Source organism: Panthera uncia, chromosome C2 (assembly GCF_023721935.1).
Source record: "Panthera uncia isolate 11264 chromosome C2, Puncia_PCG_1.0, whole genome shotgun sequence".
Classification (NCBI taxonomy): domain Eukaryota; kingdom Metazoa; phylum Chordata; class Mammalia; order Carnivora; family Felidae; genus Panthera; species Panthera uncia.
In genome coordinates this window covers 1,430,536-1,439,033 of record NC_064810.1, presented here as the reverse complement: position 1 = coordinate 1,439,033, position 8,498 = coordinate 1,430,536, and the positions used below count along the sequence as shown (strand labels likewise).

Below are 8,498 nucleotides of genomic sequence, written 5' to 3'. Positions count from 1 at the left end.
TCTCCTCTCTCACACATGCCCTGTCCCGGGAGGCCTTGGAGGCCTCGGGCACTGTTGTGATCTGGCTGAGAGGAAGTTGTGTTGGGTTGCATTTTGTGTTGGTTTAACGGGATGCGCATCTGTGGGTGTGGTTACTTCCGGGTTAGGTGCTGCCCAGGTGTTGGAAGTTTGCATTCTGTAGTTGTCCTGTGCAGCGTGGGTGTGAAGGAGCAGGGCCAGAGGAGAGGGGCCCTTGCCCTCTGCACCCATTTACCTTGGGACCCCAGGGAGGTAGTCAGAGTCCAGAAGAAGAGGGAGGACCAGGGCAGGGGCCAGGCTGACTGCTGCTGGGAGACGCGGGTAGTGGGGGTTGCACCAGGAACAGAGGTGTTTCTCAAGGAGGGGTTCTCCGAGAGCTTCGAGATGGGACTCCCGTCCAACTGGCTCGCAGTCAACTGTGGCAAAGTTGAGATGGTCTGTTCTGGCCGAGTTGGACAGACATGGCATTGCAGGGGACACCGTGAGGGGCTCAAAGCAGAGAAGTGTGGGTGGGGTGAGCGGGGGCAGGGCTGTCCCCATGAGCGCCCCGGAGCCTGCCCCGGGTCCTTGCTCAGCACGCTGGCTGCCCCATACTCGCTCCTGCGCGTCTTCTTGAGGGGACTGCTGGCTGCCGGGAGTCGTGGTTTTTATGACACTAACACAAAGTTGGCATTTTTTTCCTCGGGGGGAAATAACCCTGGATGCAGTACACACGAGTCAGACCCCAGGGTTAGTGCGGAGACAAAGCGAGGGGACGTGGGTGTTGGGTTCACGTCCTCGGTGATTTTCTGTTATATTTTAGATACATCTTTGGTCCTTTGAATTTTTGATATTTGACTGTGTCACTTGTGATGTTTTAGAGATTTGGTCTCATTTTGGCCTTTTCAGTGTGATGAAAAGAGATAGATGGCCTGGTTTCTCTATTTTCTTCAGGTGCCCCCTTACAGTGTCAGTGGTTCTCAGGTCATAAATAACTGAATATATTTTAAATGAGACCACCTGTAAGAGTTAGGCGTAAGGAAATCTCGAATCATTTGAACATTGTGCAGATAAAAACGCAGCCTAACATTGCGCTGTTCCTACCCTTGCTCCTAAACTTCCCTCGTATGACTACACGTTTGTGGGTCGTACGTGTATTTCGAGAACTGGGCTCCTTCATGACAACGTATGGGGCTGTGGGAAGGTGCAGGAAGGACCTGGTAGTGTGGCTTGCTGGTCTTCAGAAGTGCTAGAAACCCACCACGTGCAGGCCTTCTGACCTTGTGGGGTGAGTTTTCTTTCTACAGCGCGCCCATGTCTAGGAATTTTGGCTGAGATCAGCCTCTGCTTTTCCGTCTGGCTTGCACTGTTGTCTCTGTTCTGTGAAACGACCGTGCAGGGGGGTCAGCGGTCTGGCTTGGAAACTCTTCCGTGAGAAAAAAGCCACCTTAATGTCATTTCATGTTTTAGAATTCCTTGCTTCTGGAGTTGTTGATGAAGTTGTTCTAAAATTCTCAAGTGTTATCGGTAGGATTTCAAGCTTTCAGAGCTGTCGCCTTTGGTCTTTTTCTTTTCCACGGTGCCTTTGATTCCTTTGCCTTTATTGCAATTGTATCCTGTAACAACAGGCTTACTAAATTCCTTTTTTTTTTTAAGTTCCCTTTTTTCACTTGGCCACGATGCCTGCTGATTATAAAGCCCTTTCGTGATATTTCACCAAGCTCTCTGTGTTCAGTGTGGGTTGTGGTCATGTTCATTGTTGCAGCCTAGACTAATGTGTTGAGTTAAATATAGGCTGTCAATTAACTAACCGTTCAGAACGTGTTCATTATCGCTTCTCTGAGGCCATCCTAACCATGTGCACTAGAGACAGGTTTGTGGATGTGCACACCATGGTATTCGGGTTGAGTTTCCCAGCCGCGCGTCTCCACGTAAAGTCGGGGAGAGCCCCGGGGAAGCCAAGGGCATTGGGTGTGTTTGCCGTCTGTCCCTCTTTTCTCTTATCCTTCTAAAGATGAGTGACTTGGGAATTAGTCAAAACAACAAATTAGCCAAAAGTGAATTTTCCCAGCAATGTAGAAAGAGTTTAGCCTGCTCTACTCTTACAAGCCCGGTTTGGTGCTGAGGTGGGTTAGGGTCCTTCTGGTGGAAGGCACTCCGAGCCAGGGGTGTGCGCGATGACAGGCCCCTTGTAAGTGGGAGGCGCGTGGCTGGAGGCAGAGTGGGTGTGACACACGACTGTTGGGATACTGAAGTAATGAAATGGGGCTCAGGCGTCCATTTTGTATTTATTCCAAATTCCAATAAAAAAGAAACATTTAGCCATCTAAGTATCTCTTTTTCAGGACTCACAAAGGTCAGTTGTTCAGTTTGTTTTAGATGGAAGTTCTGTTTTTGTCTGTGAAAGAAGTCTTATCCACGGTTTAAACGTGGGCCGGAAGGGCGAAGACGTTGAGGACCGGACCCAGCGTGGTACGTCTTGGTGCTAATTTGTCCTCCCCTCACGCTGTCCTCCCCACAGCAGGATGAGATACTGGACGCCGAGGCCCCAGGGCAGGGCAGGGCAGAAGATGTGCAGTTTCATTAAAAATTGTAAATGGGACCCTAGGGGCGCCTGGGGGGCTCAGTTGGTGAAGTGTCCCAACTCTTGATTTCAGCTCAGGTCATGATCTTGAGGTTTGTGAATTCAAGCCCCATGTAGTTGGTCTTTGTGCTGACAGCTTGAAGCCTGCTTGGGACTCTCTCTCTCCCTTCTCTCTGCCCCTCCCCCACCTCAAAAATAAATAAACTTAAAAAAAATTACAAGGGGGATCCTAATGTTCTTACCAGCCAGGTTGAGGAAAGGACAAGAGGAAACAAAGGCATAAAATGTGGAATAGCCTAGGTAAAATGATCTGTTTGCAGGATGCTCAGGAAACCCGAGAGAGAGTCCTGTCCAATGGAACCTTCCGCAGCAGTGTGCTGTCCCGTACAGTGGCCACCACGTGGGACCGCACAGCCTCAGAATCAGCGGTTAAGAAAGCTCAAATAATAAAAACTAGTTAAGGCAGCAGAAATAAAAATGTAACACACAGACATCAACATAACTTTCATATTCACAAACATAACCAGTTAGAAGGTATTTGGGGGAGGCAGCCCCATTCACAACAGCAACAAAAGAGAAGCAGTGCTCACGAATGAACGTAGTAAGAGCTGTTGAAAAGTGAAGGCCGTTCGGAAACTTCTTGAGAAAGACACAAAAGGAGCCCTGAGCAGAGGGAGGGCCCCGTTCTTGGTTAGGTTGTCACGGCATCATTGCAGTGGCACTTCTCCACCAGCTTAATGCACACATTTAATGGGGTCCCCATAAAAATATGAATGCAACAGGAGTCATTATTTCTCTGGATCCTAAAATTGACACGGAAAGACAAGCATGCACGGATACCCAGAAACGCAGAAGAGAAAGGCTGGGGGTGGGGTGGGGAACATAGCCCTTCCAGACTTTAAAACACACCGTAAAGCCCCTCGACGTAAAGGAGCATGACGATGGTGCGGCCAGTGTGGTAGGCGGCTCTGGAACAAGCCCAAGTACCGGTGGGAACGTAACGTACGATTAAAGTGGTATCTCCGATTGCCGGGTCACAGGGGACTTTTTCAAAGGGACTTTGGGGCAGCTGAACACCGTTTTGTGAGACACAGCGTCGGGTGTCTGCCTCATGCCACGTGCGGGAATAAGCGCCAGGCGGGTCAGGGAGCTAAATGTGCAAGATGAAACTATTCAGGTGTTTGACAAGAACACAGCTGAATGTGACCTGTGTGTTGGGCGAGGCTTTTAAAAGCATAGCTGAACATTCAGGTTCACCCAAAGAAAAGATGGTCGAAACTGACTGAAAATATACGACGACAGTGAAAAACTGCCCTACCCGTACAAACCAGCAACAGAAGAATCTACGTAAAGTCAAAAGACGAAAGAATCGGTTGTGAGAAAATTCTTTGTGCTATGCCACACATATTCAAAAATCTTGGGGGAGCAAAGACCAAAATCCTGTAGGAAAATAGGCAAAGGCACAAAGAGACGTGCACGTGTGCACTCGTGCACACTTATGCGCGCACACACGTGAAAATGGCCCTTCAGCGTCCCTGAGATACTGGTCTTTGCTCATCACGTTGGCGAACAAGCCAACTCTTGAAAGCCGTCACCAGTGCGTGTGCCTAATCGGAAATGACGTGTTAAACAAAGCAGGCGGGGTGTCTTCGGCTCCTTGGAGAGTGTTGACGTTTCTGGCTGTTAATTTCTGAGCTTACTCGCATGCGGTATTCTTTAAAGTGGACTTGACGAGAAAACCACAGTTCTGCCTCTAGACACCTTAGGGTGTGGGCACTAACCGCGTGGAGGCAGTGGGTTTTGGGGAACCTGCCAGATGTCCTTTCAGCTCCCTCACTGGCTCTGTGGTTCTTCTGGGCTGTTTCTTCTCTCCTCCAAACCCCACCATGCCTCATCCCTACACTGAGGGATTGTTAACTCTGGGGATGTCTGCCCTGCTCCCTGTTTTTTCAGGGTGTCCCTGTGTCCATTTTGGATGTCCTACCCCATTTGACGGAGAGGTGTCTGAGGGAGACGAGAGCTCGGTGAGAAGGCAGTGCTCTGTCTGCAGGCCGTGTGGTTGTGGCCCCACTGCACCATCACAGGCTGGGTCACCTTAGTGGGACCTGCCCTTCGGTGGCAAGACCAGCCGTGTGCAGGCAGTGCCGAGAATGTGGGCCTCGTGAAGCTGGGGTCTGTCTTGGGGATCTGGACTGAGGAAGTCAGAGGGAGAAGAGGAGAGACACACAGGAGGACTTGGAGAGCAGGGCAGAACCCCTGCTCTGGGCTGTGCCAGAAACCAGTTCCTGAGCCACAGGCCTGGCCCTCCCACCACCAGCTTACAACAAACACCCCCTGTTGACAGTAGAGTGCGTTCTCTGCTCCCAGGTTTTTGTTAAAGGCTGAATTGTTTTAATTTAAAACCTAATTGTGTGGCTCCCAGTGTGGATCTAAGAGCACATGGTCCTTTCCTCTGCTCGAGTGCGTTCTACACAGAGAAGATAGCCTCGCGGGGGCGATGACACGGCGCGAGCGCGAGTCCTGCCTCCAGTCCTCTTGAGTCCAGTGGGGCACGAGGGGTGGGTCCCAGGCCGAGGCCCCTACAGGCTGGGAGGCGCTCGCCGGCGGGTGGACGGGAGGGTCAGCGTCGGCCCCGCCAGCTGCTGGGGGCTCCCGAGGCACCGCTTCCCACTTGGGTTGGCGTGAGCCACGGGACAGTGAGACACGACAGCAGCCACACTCAGCGGTCAGGGAGGGGGGACGGTGCCTGCCACACAGCGAGTCCTGATATTTTACTGGCCCCTTTTTAATTAATTTATTTTTTATTTTTTAACGTTTATTTATTTGTGAGAGAGACAGGCAGAGTGTGAATGGGGGAGGGGCAGCGAGAGAGGGAGACACAGAATCGGAAGCAGGCTCCAGGCTCCAGGCTGTCAGCACAGAGCCCGACGCGGGGCTCGAACCCATGAACCAAGAGATCATGAGCCCCCCAGGTGCCCCCACTGGCCCCTTTTTGATAGCCTGCTTGGGGTTTGCTCACTCTGACCTTTCCTGATTGGTGACCGTGGCCCATCTGGAGGATGTGTTTGTGCGTTTTCTTCACGTGGTGCGTGTGAAGGACGTTAGCTGTATTAGGGGCCTACGGGGCACTGGCCGCTCTCCCCTCCACCGTGGCTCTTACTGCTGAGGCCTTGCTGCCCCGGTTCTGTACTCCTCCTGTCGCCACAGCTGCCCCGCCAGGAGCCGTGCCCTGGCTGGACGGCCTCAGCCCGGTCACCTGGGCTTGTGCGGCCGGGCTGTGCGGTAAGAGGAGCCCTGTCCTTTAAAGGCTGTGCTGGCACAAGCCGGTCAGAGCTGGCAGAAGTGCCATGCTCCCGTTGACTGGCATCTGCCTGCTCTTGGCCTGAGGACCTCAGACTTCATTTAATTTGGGGGACCGAGTGGACATCAGGGCCTCATTCTGAGTGGCCGCTGCGCAGGGGGTCGTGGGGACCCTGACTCGTGCCCTGATACCCTACCCACCTCCCTGCGCTGCTTTAACAATTAAATTGACATTTAAGGTGGTGCCACTAGCCACACGTGGCTTTTTACATTTAAATTAAGCAGAAATGCGAGTTCACCAGCTCAGCTGCACTGGTCAAAGCAGGGACAGCACAGGGACAGCAGGAAGCCGTGCGCCACGGGGCTGGCGGGAGACCGAGGGCAGGTCCGGGGCAGGGTGTGCGCAGCCGCCTTCTCTGCACCTTGCGCCCTTTCCGGGCGTGGCCTTGCCTCTCGGACGCCTTCTCTTATTCGATTGTACGCTTCATCACGGGACATTCGGACGCCAGAGACGAGAAAAAGAAATGGAGGAAGCCGTCTCACCACTCTGACACCCCGTGTCACCGTCTTGGGTCGTGCCTTCACGTGTGGACACGCGTGCACGCGGGCGTCACCGGGTGCGGATGTCACTTTATATCTGTTCACTCGTTTGTTCTCTGCAGCCTCAGGGCGTGAGCACCGCTGACGTTCAGCGCTCGTGATGGATGACGAACCGAGGCGACTCGCCGAGCTGCTGCCCGACACACAGAGCCCTCGCGGCCGCGCTGGGGCCCGCTCGGCCCCTCGGGCTCTGGGGTTCGTGTGTCAGCCGCCGGTCTGCCCCGCTGCCTCCGAGGGGGCGTGCGTGCGTGCACACGCACGTGTGTGTGTGTACATCCGGGTGTGTGTGCATGTGCACAACCATGTGCGTGCTTGGGCCCGTGGGTGCGTGTGTGTGCGCATGTATACACCGCGTGGGTGCTTGGGCCCAGATGGGTGTGTGTGTGTGCGCGTGTGTGTACCTGTGGAGACTGCCACATCCTGACTTGGGAGCAGGTTCCCGTTTTGTGAGCCGGTTGGATGGCCGTGAGCCGGTCACCCCCGCGCCCCCTCTGGCCTCGCCGCTCCGCCCGCCGACCCCGGGCACCCTCCTGACACACTGACCGTTGGTGAAGGGTGGGTGGGTGGCTGCGGTGTCCTCAACCTGGTGGTGCACCTTTGGGGCTTTCCAGGTTTGCGGATGTCGTGCCTCGGGGTGCTTTGCTCCGCGCGCCACAGGAAAGCCAACTCGAACCGGTTGGAAGTAGAAACGCTGTATTTCCCCCTGACGCCCTCCTTCGGAGTTGCAAGTAGACGTTCGCAGGAATGAGCCTGTCGGTCGGTCTGTGGTTCTCGCCTGCACCGTGAGCAGTTCTCTCTCTTTATGCTCCTGTCCTTCCAGGTGTTTGGTGGAAACGAACACAGCAGAGGAGGGTTACCAACCGGCCCCGTTTCAGCTGGAAGTCAGATGTGAACGTGTATTTTTACCCCACAGCCCTTTCTCCAGAAAGCTCACACTTCTTTATTTTTAACTTTAGCTCTCTGCTCTGTTGGCTAGTACAGGGAGGAGAGGAGCTCAAATTAGTTAGCTTGCTTTGTATTTATTTTTACTTGACCCTTTCGCTTCTAAATTTCGAGAAGAAAATGTGAGATTCTTTTCCCCGCATCGTTTTCTTCCCCGAGGAGAAGCCACGTTCAGTAATCGACTCTGAAGGTGGCGAAGGTTACCCCAGGACAGCATGTCTTGCATTTTCCGTTCATGAAACAAACTTCCAAATGTTAATCTGTTTATTCTATGAAATACTTATTAATGCCTTTTCCAACGTCTTTGGCAAGTAGTACGTGTGTATCCCAAGGAACTTTTGTGTTTCCAGGCAGTCTGGCAGGTTCTCAGCACGGGGGTGGGGCCGGGGGACGTGGGGTGGGCGTGCGAGGCACGTTTTGTCAGGGAGCCAGGTGAGGCAAGAGTGGGGAGAATTTGTTCATTATTTGGTTTGTATGCTTTTCTTCGAGAACCAAACTAAGGCCTCGTCCCTGACAGGAATCTGTTTTAATTCCTGGGAGGTTAAACTGCTCGCCTATGGCAGCCTGAGGAATAACCCTAATGTCTTACCCGTGTATCCATTCCTCTGGAAATTCTAGGGGTCGGGTTGGGTCGCTGCTAGCACGATTGTCCCTTTCCTGTTTCTAGTTACAGTTGCGGTCAGGATCCATTTTATTTTGAGTACATAATTTATTTTTTGCCATTCTTTTTAAAAGGTGATACGCAAACGTATTAAATCAAATCTTCTGTAAAGTGTTATGAAAACAGACATTCCTGTCCTGCTTCGTAGAAACGAGCCGTGCGTCAGCTTTTACTCTCCTGGCAGACGCCTGCAGGTGCTGCGCGGGGACCGCTGTCCTGGTCCAGCACCCGGGACGCTCGGGTGCCCGTCACCGCCTCAGGAGGCGGCACGGAGGCCTCTCCGCCTCCCACCCCTCCGCAGGGGCTTTGACCGCCAGGGGCAGCGCCGCACGCGGGAAGGTACGCGGAGCCGAAGGGCCGGTGCTCCCAGAGCCAAGCTCTCGCACCCCCGCCCGGCATCGACCGTCTTCTGTT

At 53.4% G+C, this 8,498-nt stretch overlaps 1 protein-coding gene across 1 annotated transcript in view; it reads left to right on the top strand.

Moving 5' to 3' along the window:
* ADARB1 (adenosine deaminase RNA specific B1) overlaps nt 1–8,498 on the top strand; it is a 137,444-nt gene that overhangs the window by 31,094 nt on the left and 97,852 nt on the right. The gene's annotated exons all lie outside the window — the stretch shown is intronic.